The sequence below is a fragment of the Felis catus genome, chromosome B2, assembly GCF_018350175.1.
Source record: "Felis catus isolate Fca126 chromosome B2, F.catus_Fca126_mat1.0, whole genome shotgun sequence".
NCBI classification, from domain to species: Eukaryota; Metazoa; Chordata; class Mammalia; order Carnivora; family Felidae; genus Felis; species Felis catus.
In genome coordinates this window covers 93,130,436-93,154,718 of record NC_058372.1, presented here as the reverse complement: position 1 = coordinate 93,154,718, position 24,283 = coordinate 93,130,436, and the positions used below count along the sequence as shown (strand labels likewise).

General features: G+C 38.0%; 1 long non-coding RNA gene and 1 pseudogene across 1 annotated transcript in view; one reads left to right on the top strand and one right to left on the bottom strand.

Annotated features, from left to right (window-relative positions):
- Positions 1-24,283, top strand: part of LOC111560505 — a 1,125,299-nt gene that overhangs the window by 705,224 nt on the left and 395,792 nt on the right. The window lies entirely within an intron of this gene.
- LOC111560504 lies at positions 10,525-11,613 on the bottom strand (annotated as a pseudogene).

The following is a 24,283-nucleotide window of genomic DNA, read 5'->3' as shown; positions in this document are numbered from 1 at the left end:
GCTTTTCATTCAGGGTAAGGTGGGGATTACACCGTGATAAAGAACAAGCCTTTCATACTCAGTCATAAAATACTCAAAATGATGTAACCCCTATGTATAAAATGTCTTGTATTTAAATATACATTCAGAAATTATGCCCATGTCCAGAATGATTACCACTTAAATTTCTTGTTTTTAAAAATTTTTACTTGAAAAACATTGAAAAAAATCACATACAATCCCACTATTTAGTGAATATATAAATAGTGAAAAGAGATCATCTCAGTCTCTGGCCAGGAAATCCCCCTGATAACTATTCATACTATCTAGTAAACACAGTTAAAAATTGGGAGTGCATTGTAGACTAAAACTTTTGTTAGAATCAATTACCTTCTGTGAATGGAAATAACAACTGGGGTCTGAAGAGCCCTGGAACTAACAGCTGCTGGAATCATACTGTCATGTTTATAGTCCATAGATGAGTGGCTAAACAAATTTAGAGTAAGGCATTTTGGAACCTTCTGCTGTGAATACTTTAAAAAGTTTGTAATATATAGATAAGAGAAAGAAGTAGATTGAGCCCAGAATTGAGAGTTTTATCAATTAACCCTCCCTACCTGTGGTGCTTATTTCCATCTTTACTTTTTTATTTTCCCCTTTTTCAGTTGACCCTTGATTTTTTAACTCCTGTCTATTCTACCCCTACTACATACAGCCCCTTCAATGTGGCATGCTTATTTATTGCCAATACATTTCTCTTTTCAAGATCTCCTCTTTCTTAATTGGACATTTCCCAGTGTATTGGGCAGAATGCCTGCCACTATCTGAGGTCACGCTCTTTTTCTAGCAGTTCCCACTCTTGGTTTGTAAACTGGCCTCATACATAGAGGGCAAGGAGAGGCCAAAGAAAAGGGAAGACCCACTCCAGATTGGTAGATAACATATTTAATAAACAAGGAAACTTACATACCAGGCTTGTCTTATGCAGTGGAAAGATGAGTAGATTTCTGCATTTGCTCTCCAAATCTTAAAAGTTTATTTAGATGCCTCAACTGTGTTCAGTCATGAATACCATCTAGATAGTCTCAACACCACATTTCTGTCTCAAGGCTGTATCCTTGGGGCAGCTTCTGGGAGTGGGAAGGTAAGCAGAATGCACCTTCAAACAAGGGCAGAGGTGAGGACCCTCCAATTGCCTGGGTCCAGCTTACAGGTCAACCGGTACTAACACCTTTTCAATGACCTCACTCAATGTTCCATCTCTTGTGACTGGCTCTTATAATCTCACATGCCTGCTTCTTTCATAGTGTGCCCTGAGAGGTCAGTAGGGGGTTTCATAAGCCTAGAGGTGGCTCATCTGGTGGCTATCTGGCTGCATTGGAGGTAGATGCCATAGCAATGTTATAGGGACATACAATAGAAAATATAGGTTAAGACAATAATTCCCCAAATCAGTGATCACTTTTTCCCCCACAAGCCCCATACTCTGAACCATTGATTTACTAAGGCCCCTAGGCTGGTGTTCAGATCACCCAAGGTGTTCACTTGTATCCTCATGTTATTTAATAAAGATGCTACATTAACAGATTCATCAAGTATGGACACACAATATTCCACTTGGATAATAGCACAGATGCCTCCTTGTGGGGCAGTAATAATGTCCAAGTCCATCTTATTTTGGAGGACAGCTTTTCTTATTAGAGACATCTCAGTGTCCAGTAATGGCAGGCTTTGTTGACTATCATTCAGGGCTCGCTGACTGAATTTAGTAGGGGCTGTAATCTCCTTCAGGCTGTCAGAGATGACAGCCAAATGATCATACCAGTGGGAAATAGAACATGCTCACCTGGCCTTGAGAGAGAGGGTGGCAGCTTTAGGAACTTGACCTCGTTGTACATACTATACATGTTGGCTAGGAAAGGGAGAACTGTCAGGCATGAGAAGAGGCAGGTGGGATAAGCCCGATCAGAACCCCTACTTTCTCTCCTCTTTTAATGATATGTGTTCCATTCAAAATGTAATGTGTTTTAACAGGTGCAGCTTGCAGCAGAACAATATCTACCCAGTAGAGATTGAGTAGTTACTCCTCACCTAGGGATGCAGAGTAACTCATTCATCCTAGGGGGATGTCCTATTGCAAATTCCAGTAGATAACTCCTTTCCACTTGTGATGGGGCTTGGTATTCTCAGCCACATAGCACATTGATCCACAGTGAGAGTCCGGGTAATGGCTGTTTCCAGTGACTTCCATACCTTTACAATATTAGGTGCCTCAGCAGGAGTCCCCAGTCTGGGATATGGGGCAATAGACCCTACTGCTTGATCACTGAAATGTATTAAGGCCTGGAACACAGTACTTTAGTCTACCTGGCCAAGGTGGTTTTACCTGTTAGTAATTTAATCTGCTGCTTTAATATCTCATTCTTCCTTTATACCAACCCTGCAAACCTACAGGTTTTAGAGTACATGGAACCCCCAATCAATGTCATGTTCTTTTGCACAGTTCTGCATATCATGGCCTTTGAAATGTGACTCAAATTACTATCGATTTGATGAGAGTATTCACACATGGTACTCATCTTCTCCTAATACTGGCAGCCTGGTTTATATGGCATCAAGGGAAAGCTTGGGTTAGGCCAGATGCAGTGTCCACACAAACCAGGGAGTATCACTAAGAGGGAAGGAGCCAATAAAATCAATTGGCCAATCCCTCATATGTTGGGAACTCATGTGGGTGGCCTTAGACTCCTTTGGCAGTTGTGTTGGATGTTGTTTAAAACACACAGAATATGTTATTACTACATCTACCGAGTGACTATATTTCAAGGACAACCTGGCTAGTTGGTAATATGTGGTCCCACCCAACTATTGAAGTAGTCGCTCTTTCTATGCATCAAATCTGCTGTATCTGCTAAAGGGTCAGTTGTTAGGGCATATATCCAAGCTGGGCAGTGGCTTCTTAATTGTTAGAGGTGGTAAATGCCTTATGAGCCATAATGTGAATGACAGGATTACCTCAGGCTCCTACAGGTGAACCCAAATGTCTCTCCACACATCCTAGCTCCCCAAGGGCACACTCATGAATCATCAACTCTGTGGCTTCCCGTTGTCCAAACCACAGGGTTAGTCTCTTTAGACTAGCCCAACTGTCAGTGCAAAGGAGTAACAGCCAGGGCTCCTGAGCGATCACCAAACCTCACTGAGCTTAGCCTGTTGGCTGTTGTAGTTTATTTCTTCCTGAGAGGCTCCACCTGGAGAAGCCCTGGGTACCCTACTAGGAGCTGTTGCTCTATGGAGGTATATTGGCTTTCTGCCCCATTCCAGAGTCGGGACCAAAATTCTAGGGGCACTCCTCTCTTCCATTGTCTTTGCCACAGTGCTCAACTCATACCTTCCAGAATCATGGATCCAGCTAATTTAAATGGTAGTCATGTTGGGAGATGCCCAGAGTTTTAATCTACTTTGCTGGTATTTGCCTTTCTCAAAGGTTACTTGCTGCTCTGCTTCTCAGTTCCATATATGTTCTTTCTGTACTACACAGCATGAGGGGCAGAGGCACCATACAGGGTGGGAAATAAAAGTCCTCTAAAAACCCCAAATTCCTACAAAGACTGGAATCTCCTTTACATCCTTATTGGTTGGATAGGTTTGGATCTTATCAAACATAACTTCTGGGACAACATATATCTTAGCCAACCAAATGACTCCCAAAACCTTACAGTGGTGCTTGTGCCCTGAATTTTCAGTGGGTTTACCACCCATCTTTTTCTTTGCATATGTTCCAGCAAAGCCTGCAGAATGTCCTGTAGTAGAGGCAGGTCTTCACCTGTTAATGCAATGGGTCCATTTTACTGATGCAGAGGAGAGCAAGGATAGACAGCAGACTACCTTCTCATGACATATGGTGGAGCTGTGCAAATAGCCTTGGAGAAACACTTGAACAGAATATTATTATCCTTCCCACATGAAGGCAAATTGATCTTAGTTATCAGTATACTGTGCTTGTCAAAGACTTTTCCATGAATCTCCTTGAAGATGAAGGACTTCTGCCAGAATACTTTTTGCCAAAGCACCAGAGCCAAATAATAACGTTATGCAAATGACAAAGGACTTTAAAATGACCATGGTTAAAAATCTGATAAGAGTTTATTATAATGCAGTTGACAAGAGAATTAGGTCATATCTGTGACATACATTTTAAAATTATAACCAGTCTATCATTACATAATGATAGAGTATAATTATCATTATACCAGGGCATATCAGTCTTTTAGGAATTTCACATAAATACACCCTATAGAAAGTTTAGCATCACTTCTTACTTGACAATGCTTCCCATGAAATTTAACATACACACAAAGTTACATAGTTGTAAGCAACTTAGCTCTTATAATAGAGAAGACTCTTTTTCTTTAGTCAATGAGCGGATAAAGACAAAACACAGAATCTTTGTTTTACAGGCAGATTACATTAAAGATAAACATTTGTTTACAATTTCTTATCAAGAGCAGACCCAAAATATAAGAAAATGTTGTACTTTTAACAGAGAGAAAACCAAATTCTAATTTTATATTGGTGTACTCTTAATATTACATTTTTTCTTTTTAGCTTAAATCCATTCCAATCTTAGCCTGACTATACATGAAATTCCTTTTTCAATATTCCTTTTCCACAAATTCTCTATAATTTTCATACCTCCTTAGTTTTTGTCCTTTTTTCCCCCATCATTTTGTTTTGGGATGAAATTATTTTTTTTTTCTTTACCAATAAAAAACAAAACAAAACAAAAAACCAAACAGACATAAAAACAAAAATAAAACCCCCTCATGCCCGTCATATCTTTCCTTATCCAAAAAAACCTCATATGTTCTATTTTTTAACCTTTTTATATACACTCATTTGCTTTCACCTTTATTATTTGTAGTAGTTTTGTAAATAAAAAACCTTATCTTTTTTACAAATCAATTTTGGCAATGCCCCCTAGAGGTAGAAAAACATCATATACATACAACATACATGTATATATGATAGGAAAAAAATAGGATAAAATAGGTAGAGATGAAAAGGATTAGGACCTGATGTCCCTGGGTGGGGAAAGACATATTTTGGAACAATTCTGGGAATGTCTGACCATGGCAAACCCCCTCAGGTGACTCATCTCAGGTTTCTTTCAGGAATTTAACAAAAGACCTGACTAAAAATAAGTAGACCATAAAACCTATGACCCACAAGGAACTGGTATGCCATAGACCACCCCTCATACAATGGAAATGAGCCAATCATGAAGGGGCAGCCCAGCAACTAGAATTATCCAGCCAATAAGGATAAAACCTGAGAAGGATCAAGTGGGGAGGGTAAGAGTGGGGCAACTGGAACCTGATAAAACAAGGACCCTTGCCTATTGTAGGTGGGCATTCACTTTCAAATGTCCCCTCTTTGTAAAGAGAGCTTTCCTACTCTTCTTCCTTCCTAATCTTATATTCTTTTTGCCCATTTTGTGTCCACCTTTTAATTATTTGAAGTGGTGAGACAATGAATCCCAGGTATTGTGTTAAAAAGTCCTGCAACACATAGACATATATAAACATGCTACTTACACAAACAGAAACCCCATAGCCTTCATTCCAAAACTTTAGCCATAAATCATGTACCCACTCACATGGTATTTGTGATCTTATGAAGGCTGTGCATTAGATTTTTGAGCAAGAGAACTTCTCTAACAGTCTTTTATTTAAGTTTATTTATTTATTTTGAGAGAGAGAGAGAGAGAGAGAGAGAGAGAAAGAGAGAGAGAGAGAGAGAGAGAGAGAGAGAGAGAGAGAGAGAGTATGTGTGTGTGTGAGCATGAGCAGGGGAGGGACAGCGCAAGAGAGGCAGGGAGAGAATCCCAAACAGATTCTGCACCAGCACCCTGGAGCCTGATGCAGGGCTTGAGCCCACAAACCTTGAGATCATGACCTGAGCCAAAACCAAGAGTCAGACACTTAACCAACTGAGCTACCCAGTTGCCCCTCCAATAGTCTGAATATTAAATAGCCTCCTTCCTCCCAGTGCTTTTTTCTTCTTGAGTCTCTGTGGGCAATGTTTTGGTTATCTCCTGGGGTGTATACATTTCAAAGACATGATAAGATTTACAACTTCAAGGGACAGAGAAAGAATGTATTTTCCCTTAAGTATTTTGGGATAATTGCTATTTAAAATTTTCCTTTTGTATTTGGGGTGAGGCAACATGGGGTATTTCCGGTTTCTCTCTATCAATCACCATAACATCCTCCTCTTCATTCTTGTTTTTCCAATGACTCCATCTTTTAGCATCCCAGTTAGGCTTTGTCACAAGTGCCCAGACCTTAATCTGTAGCAGTTTGTGCCATCCCAGTTTCCTAAGCAGCATGCTAAATTGTCCCAATTTATTACCTTGCTCTTCCAACTTGTCTGCCAGCCACAAAGCTAGGACCAGTTTGCAAACCAACAATTGCTGAGTCAGGCAGGAGACTAAAGTAATGAGCCTTGAGAACAAAGCATCCACAGGGGAAATCCCAAGGTAGCCACCAACATCTGTGTGTGGGGGGGGCGGATGGCTCTTATGTTAAATGCCAGTGGACTGTGTGTCAGTATGTGGACACTTGGAAAACACTGGCTGTTTTCATGTGCTGTGTTTTCACAGTGCACTGTGACAAAGAAAGGAAAGGAATTGTCACTACAGTGGACTGGCTCCTGCTGTCAGCAGTCACCTAGACATGGACGCCCAACTAGAAGCTAAAACTTGACTTAGAAAGTTGGAAGAAAAGCGGAAGTTAGAAAAAGGCGTGCAATTGTCCATTATTCTGCTAGCTTTGTGGCTGGCAGACAAGTTGGAAGAGGAGGATAATAAATTGGGACAATTTAGCATGGTCCTGTACAGCAGTCAAGGAGAAGCCAAAGAAAGCATACCACTCCAGATTGGTAGGGGACAGTTTTAATAAGCAAGGGTACTTTTGAAGCTTGTTTTGAGCAGCTGTAAAACTAGTGGATTTCTGTACCTACTTGCCAAATCTTAAAAGTTTATAAATGACCTTCATTGGTTTCAGTCACATACATTGTTCATATGGTCTTAATAACTCATTTGTTTTCAAGGCTATGTCTTTGGGGTGGCTTCTAAGAACAGAGAAGGCAAATGGAGTGCATATTCCAAGGAGGAGTGGGAGGGAGTGGGAGGCTCTGATTGCTTAGGTTCAACTCAAAGGTCAACAACTAGTCATTTCTTCTTCTTCTTCTTCTTCTTCTTCTTCTTCTTCTTCTTCTTCTTCTTCTTCTTCTTCTTCTTCTTCTTCTTTTTATTTATTTATTTGTTTTTGAGAGACCAGGGGAGGGACAGAGAGAGGGAGAGAGTGAATCCTAAGCAGGCTTTGTGCTGACAGCGCAGAACATGACAGGGGCTTGAACTTACCAACCATGAGATCATGATCTGACCCAAAACCAAGGGCTGAGTGCTCAACTGACTGAGCCATCCAGGCACCCCATGCAGTTCTACCTTGAAATTCATCAGACTGCTATTGCTGAAAGATTACAAAGTAACCTAGTTGTCAGACTTCTCGGTTTTAGGTGCAGTTAGACCATCCTACTAACATGGTTTCTGGTGACTTTTTTTGGGTGACAGTGGGGTTCATGGGGTCCAGAGCCAACAACCAAGAAATAATTTTTGAAGATATCTTTGGTGCAAAAAGTGATTTTATTGAAGCATGAGGACAGGACACATGGGCAGGAAGAGCTGCCCTGAGACCATGAGATGAGACTGGTTTTATACTGTGGAGTTGGGGGGAGGTAAAGTCCAGGGGAAGTTTCCAGTGAGATTTTCATATCCTAAACAAGACTCACAGGATAGTGGAGGCCTAGCTATTGTCAGGCTAAGGTTGTTTTCCCTGTAGCAAAGCATTAGCATTAAGGTAGTAGGGAGTTCCAGGAGAAACTCTGCCAGCCTCAAGTATTTGCCAATGGGCGGCAGGTTATAAGGAAATTGAGTTCTATCTGCCATTTCCTTCTCACTTTGTTTCCCACATCAGTTTCTACTTGATTATTCCACCTCTCTAGGGTTTGTGTGAGAAGAGGCTAAGACATGCCTTTGTGTAACCCACACCAGGCTTCTTTACTTGATGGAACCTATATGAGTCCATTGAAACCAAAAAAGAATATAATACTCCTAATTCACCTAGTAATTGGTCTTTTCAACTTGGTCCCTGGATAACTTGTATGGGTGGGACCAGTGTATAAATTAACCCTGCCTTTCAACACTATACCTCTTCTACCTGTGTCTCCTTCAGGATCTAATCAACAAGAAAGTGTTTCAGGATATTAATAGGTTATATTCTACATAAAGTTAAAATATTTTATCAAGATACTCACCAGTGATTTAAAAATCAATCTGCATTCTAAGATCCTCTGTGTTACTGTGAATGTTTCCAAGGTGTGCCAGAGAAAGGCTGACAATTGCCTGTGTGTGTTGCATTCAGATTTGTGATTCTGCACTGTTACTTCTGAAATTTAGTTTTATCTTAAAAGTCAGTCTTGGAGATAAAGAGCTTAATGATGTATTATAAAGATCTTGGTTTAATAGAAAACGTGAGGTAAATTTTGCCTGTCAGATGAGCAACCTAAAATTCTAGCTACAAAGGGATTTCAGATTTTGAGTAATCTGTCTAGACAAGGGTAATTATAGAAAGTGACTGTTACTTCTCTAATGTTAAGTTTGAAATTTGATAACGAAAAATGAATATTATTTATTCAGATGCACTATTTCAAGTAATATACTTCACCAAGAGGCATGGTTTCACATCCATATATCAGACTGCCTTGTGAATATTTCCCTTTTATTTTTGCAGGATTTTCAAAACTTGTTAATGGATTTCTTTTTTTTTTTTATAGAAAGGAAATTTTAATGTGTTAAACATCATGTGCATTTTCTGTTGTTAATGAAGACATGATACATTCAGAAATGTATTAAAAACAAAAAAGACAAAAAAACAAGACCAAAAACTTCCTAGAAAGAGGCTTCATGAGAAAAAAATCAGCCCAAGTTCTATTCCTTTCACTCAGAAGTGTCTCTTAGCACAAATCAGCAACCCCTCCACACACAAAAGCACTGCCATTTGTCTTTGCAAGCAGAACATAAAACACATGCCTTAGTTAACAGGTTACTTCAGTGCCCACCTGGTCCAGTTTAAAATATTTGTTTGGAGATCCAGTTTGTATGTCCTCCATAGGTACACTGAACAAGAAGCCATGTATTGTCCTATTATTTTGTAAATGGCAGCTCTTGTAGCTGAAGCAAACCATTAAGATTATAAAGAGCTCTCTCTTGAAAGAAATTCTCAGATGAAAATACATTAAGGAGAAACTCTGAAAGTTAAACAAGCCTAGTTTTTTTTTTTTTTTCACTAAAATGGTGGGATCAAGGTAGAATGTCTATTCTGAAGAGCAGCTCCATTTGTCTCCCCACGAGAAAAGGCCAAATTTTTTAGGACTCATATAATTTAAAAACTAAGCTAATAAAAAAAATAAAATATACACCTTAAGATACTATAAAACTTGAAATAATGTCAGGGTTTATGGAATGGGAAATAGAGTTCTGTGTTTTTTTTTCTTTTTCAAAAAAGGAAACTATAATACAGTTTTAAGGTAAAAACAAAACAAAACAAAACAGAACAGAACTCTGAATATGGATAGCATTTCACAGACCCTATGCACACAACACCACACAAGAATGAGTTACATATCAGTGATTATCATGCAAGTAACTGGCTGGCGACTTAGATTTCCTGCAACAGAAGTCCTGGGTCAAAAATGTGTTAAAAGCTTGTAATGTCAAGGACAAAAAAAACGGTATGAGGGAAAAGGAAGAAAAGCCTGCCTGGGTCTGTTATAGACATGATATTCAACAGCATAAAAATAATACCTTCCATAGAGCCCCCCAAATGGGGCAAAACCTATCTTCCACAACTTAACATGGGAAAAATAAATTCACTTGTAACTATAGCACTCCCATATTTGAATGATAAGTATGTTCAATCTGGTGCTATAAGTTAAGAAATTGTTGAGAATATATACGAGTAAAGCAAAATAAAAACAAAAGGCTAACCTTAAAAACTGGAAAACCCATCTGTTCTAAAGCCAAGTAGGTATAATCCTGATCATTACTATATATGACATAATCCACAGAAGGAAAGGAAGGCCCAGAAAAAAAATCTTCATTTTGTTCAGTACTTAGGTTTGATGTTATCCTAGGAAAAACAGTGACAATTCAATGAATGTATCACACATACAACTGAAAATTTCCTTCTGGTTTCAAACACATTTAAACAATAATCTTCCTTGGCTAATTTTTCTCCTGTGCCAGACACAACTTCTTTGTACAGGACCAGTTCAAATACCTCCTCCCCTTCAAACAGTAGATATGAACATTCAGGAACATTCTACAATGCCAAGTGCCTTAAGAAAGAGAAAGATTCTGAAGTTCTAGTGACATAAGTGATCTGAGGAAGCCAGGTTGTGATTAACACTGATGGGAGCCAATTAGGCAGCGGTGGTTTGTTTCTCCTCAGGTGTTTCCTCCAACAACTGCATGATCAGTTTGTGCAGGGGTTTGCGGATCTTTGAGTAACCCCCTCTTGTGAGATGCAGAAAATCAAATATGTCTTGGCAGGAGATGGCACCATCCAAGTGCACAAAGCCCCCATCTATATTCAGGAGCTGCACATTGGCAGCTTTGGCAAGGTAACCGTGAGGAATTAGTTCACGTTGGCGTTCTTTTACCTCAAAGGGCTGGGCTTCTCACCTCAAGGTAACAAACACAATTACAATGATTTTAGCCTGTGGCTGCCTTGTGTTAGTAAAGTTCTACAATGGCCTTGATTCCACCTCCTACTTCTCCCGCTATATTTTCACGGTTGTTTGTTCCTACTCAAATGACTATGACCTTAGGTTTAATAATCTCCAGTTCTCAGGCTGCCTGGGTGGCTCAGTCGGTTAAGTGACTGACTCTTGATTTTGGCTCAGGTCACGAGCTCATGGTTTGTGAGATTAAGCCCCCCATTCGGCTCTATGCTGATGGTGTGGAGCCTGGTTGGGATTCTCTCTCTTCCTCTCCCTTTCTCTCTCTCTTTCTCTTTCTCTGCCACTACAGCACATGCACACTGTCTCTCTCTCTCTCTCTCTCTCTCTCTCTCTCTCTCAAAATAAATGAACTTAAAAAATAATAATAAACTCCAGTTCTCCATTCTTTAGTCTCCACAAAACATATTTTGTATCTCCCTCAGTTCCAAAATTCAGTGCATTAATTGGGGCAAAAAGCTCTCACCATATCTCCTATTGCTCCACCTTGGAGTCCCCCACAAACAGTACATCCTGTTCTTTGTGTTTATGGTCTAGGACAAATCTGTTGTGCTGAGACATCATCTGTCATCTCCTTGAATATCGTCCACTGCATGTGCAATAGCTGCTGGGTTTGAGTATCCTTGGCTCATTCTATACTCAGGCAGAGGGTCCCTGCAGGTTCTAAGTGGCTGTGGCATGGGCTGGTGATATGTCTGTCGCTCACTCAGTCCCTGTGCCATGTCCCTCGGCCCAGCACCAGCAGCAGCTCCTCCTGTTAATGGGATCCTTCCTCCCTCTCTCCCTTTCTCCTTCCTTCCCTTACTCCCTCCCCTTACTTCCCTCTCTTCTCTCCTCTCTTTCTCCCGCCCTCTCTCTCTCTGTCTCTCTCTTTCTTTTTCTTTCTTTCTTAGCATGAAACTCAGGGGTAAATTTAGCAGTATTTTTAAAACATTTTTATTGTGATAAAAAACATAACAAGATCTATCCTCCTGACAAATTTCAGGTGTATAGTACATTATTGTTAACTATATGTACACTGTCGTACAGCAAATCTCTAGAACTCTTTTCATCTTGCATGACTGAAACTCTATACCCATAAACAGCAATACCCCATTTCTCCCTCCCCACAGACTCTGACAATTGCCATTCTACTTTTTGCTTCTGTGAGTTTGATTACTTTATATATCTCCTACAAGTGGAATTGCACAGTATTTGTCCTTCTGTAACTGGTTTATTTCACTTTGCATGACGTCCTCAAGGTCAATCCATATGGTAGCATATGACATGTTTTCCTTCTTTTTTAAGCCACTTTGGTGGCTGTCTGCAGTTCTGGTTCTCTGAAGCTGCCACAAATGGCCCAGTTCTCTTTTGTCCTCTGCCCTCGACAGACTTTTAGAGGACGATGGGTCCCTTTAGTGCTCTGAGTCAGGCAAGACAGATGCCAGTCACTTGGGAAGCCCCCCTGAAAAGCCAGAATATTGGAAGGATGCTTTGCTCTTTTCTCCCCCCAACTCCCCAAGGGAGAGGATACCAAGTGGTACTGGCTTCTGTCTGCTGTACTGTGGGTCTCTGGAGCAGCAGAAAGCTGCCAGCTCTCTTTTATTTTCAGAGGCACCAGACATCTAGAGCTTGCCACCTTGTGCCAGCACTCCATATCAGGTGAGACAGAAAGCACAGCCTGGACAACCTCCTCCCTGGACACCCAGATCATTGGATGCACACTCTCCTTTCCTCTTTGGGGAGAAAATAGAAACTGGGAGCTGCGATTTTTCTTCTGTTCATTCCACACTGAACCAGGGAAGGGACCATGGTGAGTGAGTGTGTACTAGTCTAAACTTCACCCTTGTTCTTATTGACCCTCAGCCTGGTGCTGTTTCCTGTCCAATCAGATTCAAGCAAGGCAGATAACCTGCCCTTGGATAGCCTCATGAAAAGGCTTCACATTGGGGATGTATTTCAGTCTTCTCTTTCCTTCACCAGGGGTGAAGCTGGGAACTGGGAGTTTTCTCCCAGTTGTGCTGCACTGATCTTATGGGCGTGCCTATGGAGCATTAGCAGCACACATTTTCCTGCCAACCTTGATGTGGCTGATTTCATGCTCTCCTGGGGTGTAGGAGCCTCTTAATTGTTCTGGATTTCTCAGAAAAGAAATTGGCACATGTACCATTGTTGAATTGGTATCACCATGGGCAGAAGGAGAGAACAGATTCCTATTCTACCATCTTTCTGATATTTGTCCTTGTGTATTCTATAGAAAACTTAACTCCAAAACCAGAAGTTTCATACCAGGTACTTGAAATCTTTTCCTCCTCTAGGTGCTGTATAACTTTCAAATTTCAGTCACCAAATCCCATAGATTCTACATTCCTATTTTCCCTTAAATTCCTTCCCTTCTCTCTAGCTCAGTTGCTACTATGAAACTACAAACCATTCCCTGCCTGGATTTCTCTAATCACTTTCTGCATTTCATGCTGCACCAACCCTTCTAGATCACTGTCTACATTGTAGCCAGAGTGTTTTTTTTTCAAAATAAATATCTGATTTTCATCTTCCTAATTAAGAGTTTTTACTGGGTCTCCATTGACTTTTAAATAAAATTCTAAGCTTTTAAATTATTTATCTTAGTATGATCTTGGGCTGACCAATGTAATCAATACCATTTTTAAGATTTCCCTTGAAAGAACTCTTCTTCCTTCTCCTCCAATTCTATGATTCTATAATGACTTACCATCATAGGACCCAACAACCCAACAACACTGGTATATTTCTCTGGTCAATGGGTGAGCCATTGACTGAAGCTGGGGCAATCTCAGTACTTCTTTAGGAATCTGGGTAAGAGATTGGCCTAGGTTGGTGGCCAAAGTTGTGGAACTTGATGTATAGGATAATAGCACTCATGTTTCCACTCCTACAAAAGAAGCTAGTCTGAAAAGTTCCAGCAAATATTCAGAGCAAAGTGAGTGGAATATGTAGAGACTGAGTCCTGTTGGCATTTGAAATAATTGTTCCTGTTGTTCACGTTACTTGGTAACATCTTTCAGCTGGTTTTCTGAGTTGATACATTCTCCTTTTCTTTAAGGTAATTAAAATTGGATTTTTTTAACCCTTAACAGATCTGATTAATATAAACGCCTAAATTAAAGGGTTTATTAACCTAAAGCAAGGTTCACAACATTAAAATTGTGAAAGAAGATTTAAAATAAACGTCTAACACACCCACAGAAATTTAGTTCTTCTCCAAACAGAAGAAAATGAGCTAAAGATGTTAAAAAGAAAGTCCAATGAAATTTGTTGAGCCTTCTATTTTAAAGGCAGTTAAAATTAACATGATTAGAAAGAAATTATCATGTATGAAACTGAATGAAGAGAATGATTTAGAAGTGTCATAGGGACCCTCTCAAACTTAAACCATAGCAAGTATGTCTTGTTAAAATTCCAGAATTCTGGTGAGCATTTGATTGCATTAATATAGTATTAAACCAAGAGGATACAAATAAGCTTTGTTATTTTCTCTCAGAATTCTGTGTAGTTTCTGAGGATGTTCTATTACAAAGAATGAAGAAAAATTGTAAGTCAAAATACCACTCTTTTATTAAGTAGGTTGGTTCTTAGCTATTATGAGTCTTTCTAGTAAGCAGAGTCTCTTCATTCCTTGGATCCAAATCCAGACTGTGGTACGTCTGACCCACCAATGCTATATAATATATAAGACTCAATCACTGGCTGATAGCTTCATAAACACTCTACAGATTCTTTTATATCTTGTAAACTGCCCTGTCTCTGATTCATTGTCTATACTTCAACTTGAGAGATTTTTTAAAGAATATAAATCTTATTTGTAACACTGTCTTGCTTAAAATGTAGTCAATGGATACTATTAGTCCTCAAGCTAAAATACAAACCACTAACAGAAATCACCACATTTCTACTTTCTGCTTGGCTATTACTTTCTTTTTTTTTTTTTTTTAATTTTTTTTCAATGTTTATTTTTTTTAAGGGACAGAGAGAGACAGTGTGTGAATAGGGAAGGGGAAGAGAGAGAGGGAGACACAGAATTCAAAGCAGGCTCCAGGCTCTGAGCTGTCAGCACAGAGCCCAACACGGGGCTCGAATCCAAGAACCATGAGATCATTACCTGGGCCGAAGTCAGACGCCCAACCGACTGAGCCATCCAGGTGCCCCTTGCTTGGCTATTACTTTCTTTAGGGGGCTTTTCTTAGCTCTTAGCACTGAGCTGGATACTGTCTCCCTTCATTGTACGGCTATATCTCCAAATGAATTCTCTGTCATGATTTCCATATTCAACTATAATTTCCTAATAGTTCCCCAATAGAATAGAAATCTTTGAAACTTCAGATTTGGCTTTTTTCACTATTATTTTCACCATTTGTTTAGAACAGTGTTTGAAACATATTTGATATACACGCTCTTCTTTAATAAATAAAAGTTAGAAATATATCACATTTTTTAAAAATTAAAAAAAAATTAAGCAGGCTCCATGCCCAATATGGGTCTTGAACTCATGACTTTGAGATCAAGAGTCACATGCTCTACTGAGTCAGCCACACATGCCCACATTTTTAACTTAAATATGAAAAGCTTGGTTAGGCTACCAAATGATATATTCAAGTTGTCCTTTGCTTTTCAAGACTAAAGATATGTAGTGAATGTAACTCTCCTATATTGTCTAAGGAATTGATAGTCATCTGGCAAAAACTATCAGAACCAATCAGGGAGATTAAAATTCTCTGTGGATCTTGTCTCGAAATTCTAATCTCTGTAACTATTATATTGCCAGTGAATTAAAGAAAAGAGATCATTCTGTAATCTTAAGTTTACAGCCTAATGCATAATGTTTAATTTTTTACTTCCCTTAGGTGAGGATGAAATAGTGTGACTGCATTTCATCTGAAATCTAAAATTAGCTCAAACCAACATGTTCTCTTTAAAAGGGTAAAAGGAAAATGATGTAATGTTTTGTATGTCACATTAAATTCTGCTAGTAGTCTTTGTAATGATATATCTTGTGATTTTGTGTTTGAACTTTTACAAAGGAAATGGAGCATCGAATGGACTATATCCAGTTAATTTTGTTAATCAAGTGAGCAAAAAGAGCTTACACCTAAGAGAACATATATATTATTCATATTTTACTATAAAATATAATAAAACTGTCAAAAATATGCATTTTTTTGGTGAGTTGACACTAACTTTATTTTCTGCTATGATGTTGCACCTGAAATAATAAATGCAAAGAAATATGAATCACAAGATAATTCAACTGTTTACACTCAGTTTGGGAAACATATCTATTCATGATACTAATTTGTCCAATGAAATGAAATATGGATCTACTAGTAAATAGAATTTTTTAAAAATAAAAATATAGAACCCAAGTCAATTAACACTAGAAGTTTTGAATTTTTCTTTACTCATTCAATTTGAATCAAATTAAGATAATACGGTCTTTAATTTCATTCTGCAATTTGATATAAGAAGTACCAAAATTCCACAATTATAACTTACTTGGCCATTTTTGATTGTCAAAAATTAATATGTTGATTGTTGATCAATAAAAATGATTTATTACTGTAATCATGTATGAAATATGAAATATAGAGAGTGAAATTTTTCAGAAAATTCTGTCCTTAGGTAGCTAATATTTCTTAATATCTTTGGGGGTTAGGTGAGTTGATTAATGGATTTTCCTGAGTAATTTCTGCCATAAAATGTTTTAAAATGCATTTTATTTTATTTTTGGTAGGTGGATATGAAGGGGAAAATGTACTAAAAGAGCTTGAAGTATGATAAAGGCACAGGGTACAAAACAATGAATGAGAGCAACTCTGAGTAGCAGAGTTCATTTTATTCCAAATTATCCCTTCAGTTATTTTTTAATTATGTTTTTTAATTAACCAGATTTCAAGTGTTTACTTGGGACAGCTTCAGATTCATATATGGTTTAGGAAACTATATAGGGAAACTACCCTTGTATGCTTTGTCCAGTTTCCCCCAGTAGTGACATTTTGCCAGACTATACTACAATGTCACGAATAGAATATTGACATATATACAGGTCCTTGAATTTTTATAAAAGCCTGAAATATAATTATTTTATTTGATAATTTTTTTTCCTTTTCATATAGTTTCCTGATAAAGGATGAATATTAAAACTGAATATAGTGTTTATAAAAATCAGTGTGATTGATAACTTGGAATCATTTCATTTGTTTAAATAGTATTCTGTGTATTACTAAGTACACACCAGCCACAAAAAGCAAAAACTTTCTCTTTCCCTCCCTCCCTTTCTATTTATAAATGGTAGATGTAGTTATAGATGTGGTTAGTTTCTAATGCCGCATAATAATATTCAAAATCAAGAGTGGAGGAGGATAGCAGGATCTGTCATCCATGCTCCAGACGGCATGCAGCATAGACAGTGTGGTGTTGAAGATGCATAGGAAAATCCACTGCACCTGCCTGCCAGACACCAATTACAGTCCCAGTGTGGATACGCCCCAAATACTCCATTTGATAATTGCGATAATTGAGCTATTTCTGGGGTGCGTGGATGGCACAGTTGGTCGAGCATCCCACCCTTGGTTTTGGCTCAGGTCATGATCCCAGGGTCATGGGATTGAACACCATGTCCAGCTCCACATTGAATGTGGAGCCTGCTTAAGATTCTCTCTCTATCCCTCTGCCCCTCTGCTCTCTCTATTTTTTTTTTTTTTTTTCCACTGAGCCATGAGCTATTTCTTCACACTTAAGATGATCATTTTGGACTTTGAGAACCCAGCAAGCATCTCACAGTCATCTTGGTCTTTCTAAGTTGGAAACTGTTTTACTCTTCTCAGGAGCTCTCCTTGATTAATAGTGTGGTACCAGTCTTCTTTTTGGTTAAAGTATTTTTATCGATTTATTTTGTTTTTCTCTTTTCTTTTATAAGTTCATATGTGTATATTTATATATGACATTGTTGTCTAGTACAATAATTATATAATCATTCTAATGATAGTTTTGATATGGTAATTTGTGGTATGTGTGTTTTCTTTCATAATGAATTACTACTCTTCAGAACTATTCCTTTTTTTCTTTTTTAATTAAGTTTATTAAGTTTATTTATTTTCAGAGAGAGACAGCATGAGTGGGGAAGGGGCAGAGAGAGAGGAAGAAAGAGAGGGAATCCTAAGGAGGCTCTGTGCTGCCAGCACAGAGCCTAATGTGGGGCTTGAACTCACGAACTGTGAGATCATGACCTGAGCCAAAATCAAGAGTCAGACGCTTAACTGACTGAGCCACCCAGGCACCCAACTCTGTCAGAACTATTCTTGATCAAAGGGTCCAAAAACCAAATGTTCAGTATATTTCTTGCAACAACTTTGCCAATGGATTTGGATAACTTCTCCAGTAGACTTTCCACATGACTCTAATATTTAATTAATATTTAACTTTATTGTTGTCTAGGACATATTTGTGTCATTATGGCCCTTATGGTTTCCTCAGGTAAAAAAGAAGCCAGTAACATGGCAAATGGCTTTTGAAGAGTAATCAGTCCTTAAACATTACTCATCTTTGAGCAACATTGTCACTATTGGACATAGAGCAGCTACAAGAACTAGCATCCTCTCAAGGTTTGCTGCAATTTATTATGAGAAATAGGAAAAAAGCCTCATGTATAATTATAGGTTTACATTTTTCAAGTATAGAGTTGAATCCATGAAAACTATCAAAACATGTTTTCTGCTTCATTTCTTTTGCATAAAATGATACCAAGTCACAAACTGTTTCATAGATATTTTGGGGATAACACTAAGTTATAATGTTATATTAACAATCTTTAAGTATTTCTAAGAGAATAGAAAATTAGGATATCTTAGGTTCAATATTAGGGATTTTTTTGTTCTAATATCTAGGATCTAAGACATTCCCGAAAGATGGAAAACAGGTAGATTGGATAATAGAAGGAAGCCACAGACCAAAATGTGGAATGATGCTTTGCTAACTCTTATTGCTCAGTCCTCAGCATTGAGAGTGGGTACCTCCAGGACACCTAATTCCTCCCAACACCACCAACAGGATGGTGGGATGGGAGTACCTTAGGACAATCAACCGGCTCAGTGTTTCTCCCCGCATCATACCTTGGGCCACACAAAGGCAACTGTTTTCTGCCTCCAGGAGTGAATATGACTTTGAAAATTTAGCTACAAACATAGGGCAGAACCCACGATAACTGTAAGTGTCTTGAAGCATTGCTACCCTCAGACCCAGCAGGTACAGTAACCATCCAACAAATGATAAATACAAAGGTGAACACACAGCATAGAATCAATAAATACTTACAGAAATATAGTACTGCAGAAGCATGGAAAGCTGAACACTAAACTGAAAGAAGAGGGAACCATAGTTGATGAAGCACAGAAAAAATTCAGAATAAATATTGTCTGTGTGTACCATAATACACATGAGACTGTATTATCATGACAAAAAATAAAGCAACACAGATAATGTAAATGTAGATTTGCTTATAAATAAACAAGCATATGAAAGAGCTCAGAATACGAGCCAAAAACTAAACAGGAACGAGGAGGAATGAATTACGTATTGGCATGATTAAACTGAAGAATGTTTCCAGAATGCAGAATATGTTTCATAGTACAGAGGGAAGAAGCCTAAAGAGTGGGAACAGAATTCTTAAATTGGTCTAATGAAACTGAAAAAGACTGTGAGGATAACACGCATATACGTGTGCACATGCAGACGCAAACACAATGACATAGTGAAATTTCAAGACACTAAAAATATGGAGAAAACCCAAAAAGCATTCTTTAGAAGAAATGTCAGTCCCTTCACACACACACCAAAGAACAGGAATCACCATAACCTCTAATCTAACATTTTTGACAATATCATCTTGGAAGAGGTAATAGAACATGATACGAAATTTCTATTTGCTATGTAGGATGTTATACTTAATCAAATTATATCTACTGTGTAGGAAAAATAGTAGGAAATATATAGTAGGAAATATATCTAATTCTAATCCTAATCCTAAATAGTAGGAAATATATCTACTGTGTAGGAAAAATATGACAGTTTGTGTATGGATGGACTCTGAAAATTTGTTATGCATGGAACCTCTGAAATAACACCTAGAGGGTGTGTATACTGGAGGGAAAGACAATATGACTCTATGAGGAATAATTGGAAATCAATTATTTGCAAAATATTAATACATTTATGAGTATAGAATATTTAGAAATCTTAAAATATAGTAGTAAGGAGCATGGGTATTGAGCCAAACTGATTATTGGAAGCCTAGCTTTGCTACTAATTAGCTGTATGACCTTGCACAAATTTCTTAACTTCTCTCTGACTCAGTGTCTTTATTTGTAAAATGGAAGAAATAATTATATTCACCTCATGAGAGTATTGTGAGTAGTAAATAAATGAGCCCTTGAAAAGTGCTGAGAATAATGCCTGGCAAATTATGAGCACTAAATAAATGTTAATTATGGTTATTACTAATGTAAAACTAATAATTTGAACTAAAATTTCAGGCATTATAAAATAGGGTTGATTTGGGACAAAGAGAATAAGTTTAATAACATTTTTTTATATAATAGGTGACATGGATGCTGCTTGAATTTCATCATTGCTAGAAATATATCTATTTATGAGTGTTTTAAAAATGTAAGTCAAAGTTAGTTTCTGTTTTTTTTTTTTTCCCAACCAAAATCTTGGTGCAATTTTCTCCTTGTCTGTCTCCAGAATAATCCTTCCCTTTATTACCAATTTCTCCATCAACTCTTTCTGAAACTTACTTGGGGAAAATAAGTGACTTCCTGGAAAGTATATCACATTTGTGTGTGTATTCGTGTGGGGAAAAATTGTATTCTTTTTGGAAAGTTAATTTAGTATTGATTTCTTTTCTGAGTCACTATTCAGTTTATTAAAATAAAATGATACTAAGGGAAATGTGATATATTTATATTTTCATGAGAAAATATGATTTTAAAAGACCAAGACAACTAGAATTTTACTTTATAAGTCTTTAAAAATTTATTTTCCTCTAAGCTAACATGTGAAATCCCTAGCATAGTACATACATTCCTCTTTTTACCATTACCTAATTTCCTAGCATCCACTACTGTCACTCTGTTGTAAACTTCAGTAAGAAATTATCTTAACCTGCTATGTCCTCTTGCCTTTGTGCCTTTGCTCAAGACACTTATTCTGTATAAAAAGCCCACTCCCTTCTAAACAAAAATAAAAATCGTGTGTTTGTATGTGCATATATGTATATATACCTATATATGGGCAGTTATAGAAAGTTAAACTTGCATGAGTGAAGGAACTCAATTGCCATCTTCCCTAGGAACATTTACTAAATTCCTTGCTATCAGGAGTCTGAAATAAATGTATGGACTTTTGTGGAGAGATGAGGGAAGGGATCAGGATTTATAAATCGGGCATCATGTACCCTCAAACTCGTTAACCTGCTCCTAGGCTCTGTGTTTGAGTTCAAGGCTTTACTGACCACATCTGGAGTGTTGTGTATATAGACAGTCTTTTAGAGGCTGGACAGCATACCACAAGACTAATTTCCATCCACACATTATTCTCATTCTCCCTTTATTCATTTTAGTCATTTAGTTTTTTTCTCTTTTCTTACCTGCTAAGTATCTATTTGGTCTTCTAGGTGAGAGACTTCATCTAGAAGTTGACATTTGCCTAGTTTGCCCTGGGGACTGGAGAATATTTATGGACTCAAGTATGGGTTACTACTATGGCCATTCTCTCCTTTTCAAGTTTCAGTTTCCTTTTATTTTCCAGCCTCTTAAAAGTGATCTAACATTGAAAGAGTTAATCTCTTCCGATAGGCCTATTTAGGGCTGTTTGAGACCTGTATTCCCTCTGCATGTATAAGACTAGGTGCTTCAGATTTTTTACAAAAGGTCTTCCTTGTTCCTGATTTTGAGTTCCCTTATAAATTCCTTTTTGATTAGCTTACAGTTGAGATATACTGCTTTAATTGTTTCTCTCTTCCTCATTTACAGGTTTCACCCATGTAAGAATTTGCTTTGAAACTGGGCAGTAACTTTTCTGTGTTTTCTTCTTTAGTTATTTTTTGTACCTGCAGTTACTGATTTGCTTCATTTTCTCTTTTTATTTTTCCTTTAGTTTATACTTATTTTCCATTCAACTTAATTTTATTATGTATTAAAGTTCTGGATTTTATTTCAGTGCGTTGGTGTTACTTGTTAAAAATATGTATCCAATCTGTTATATTGGCTGGGAAGCCTGTTTAGTATATTTTTAATGTTTCTATAACAGCTCTTCCTTTCTAACATAATCAAAGGAAAAAGAGTAGACCTTAACATCCTCCTATAAGCTAAAAAGGCAAAACAATCTGCCTTTTCAACACTCTACACCAATGGTTTCTGTGGAAATTTGGAGGGGAGAAGAGCTCTCTACCAACTGCCTCTGAGATTGCACACATCTTTAGAGAACGACGGGGATCCTGCCACAGCTGTTCTGCAGTCTGAATGGCAGTTGAGAAAGAATTTTCTATGACTTCCAGCTATGGCAGAGGAAAATCAATCCCAGGATTGAGTGGTACGAGGGTGGGCCAGGAGGAGCACCATGCTACCCAGCTTTGTCTCCTAGGCTCTTCCTGTCCGAGCTACATTTCCAAGACACACAGCATGCAGCCCCTGCATCATGCTACAGGCAAAACAGAATTCTCTGAGACAGCAAACATGTCAGAGAGGTTTAGGTTTATCAGAATAAACACTCACATGGAAGAACTGATTTAGGAAGTGATACCTACTTAATGCAAAAATTTTTGGTGGATCGTTCTTCTTAATAAAAATAAAAGGCAGACTCATAAGAGAAGCCCATAACTGCAAAGCTATCGCATCAATTAAAACTGGAAACACTGGCTGACTCATGAAGTGATTATTTTATGCTGGTGGTAGATCGGAAGCAGTCGTATGCATTTCAAACATTTGTCATGCTCTTCAGTTATTATCCTGTCAATGTACTCAGCACATTATAAACAAATAGGTGACAGGAAAGCAATTAGAAATTTAGTGTATATTATTCTGTACTGTGCTTTGTTTTCATTTTTTTATTTGTTTATATGGTAAAATAAGTGCATAGCCTCTCGAATGCCGATCTACTCCATAAATGATGTGACTAGTCCATTTTTCTTTGAGGTAGTACAACTGTTATTGGTGTTTTCATTTTAGTACATATTTTTCAGTCACTTTGACTTGTGCACTGATGGATGTGTCTCTGGGTGAGCACCCACCTTCCCTTAATCATTGGCAGGGCAAATGGCGATGGGAGACTTGACATCAGTGTCTTAAAGAAAAGAGTACTCTTTAATGGGAAAAGTAGACAGAAGAATTTTTTTTTTGAAGTGTCAAAGCTCTCTCTCCCCATTTCTGTATTGCTTATCCCTGGCTTCAAGGAAGGATAATGTCAGGACTACATATTTCTTTCAAAATGAATACGCTTAGGGATTTTAAAAGTCCATTTGCTGGTCTCCTGATTATAGGCACTGAGATGAAGTGTGGGTTGGTGAGGGGTGAGGTACTGCATACATTGACTACTCTCCAGCTCCAGGCAGCGTTTAGCTAAATAAAGTGTTCACTGCAGCAGCCCAGTGAACACACTGGGAGTTGGCCTCTCCTGGTTCTACTGGTTCCTGACTCTCTGTTCCTGTCTCAGGGGGTAATTCGCTTTGGTCCAATTCCCCCAAGGCTGATGCCTCAAAACCCAAGGATAATTTCTCATGATAGAATTTTTCTCCAGGACACTTTCAGAAAAGTTAGGCTAAACTATGGTAGAAGAATAGATATGTTTTACATCAAAGCCCAAAATAATCTGGGCTAATAATGGTCCATTCAGTGTACTTATTCAAACAATATATTCGAAATGAATAGAGACCAGATATTAATCAGCAATGGGGCTGCAGGTAAATTTTTATTTTGGGAGTTTTCTTCTGTGTTATATGGTCATATCGAAGAGATATAGAGGAGTCATCATTTGAGACATTAACCAGAATTTTCTACTCCTTCCCTCACACCTGTCAACATCGTTAATCTTAAGGAGAAGCTATCAGATCAGTGTTGGAGAAAAACAGCAAGATCTTTTACTTGTGAAACAAAGAGTGTAGACTCTAGATGCAGGGCCCAAATTGAAAAAAAAAAATTGATTATAGTTGGCACACAATATTACATTAGTTTCAGGTGTACAACTTAGTGATTTGACAGCTTTATGCATTATGCTATGTTCACCACAGATATAGCTACCGTCTGTCACCTTCTCATCACTATTACAGTATCATTGACTGTGTTCCTTACCCTGTGCTTTTTATTCTCATGACTTATTCACTCCATAACTGGAAGCCTGTACCTCCCACTCTTCTTCACCCACTTTGCTCATCCCC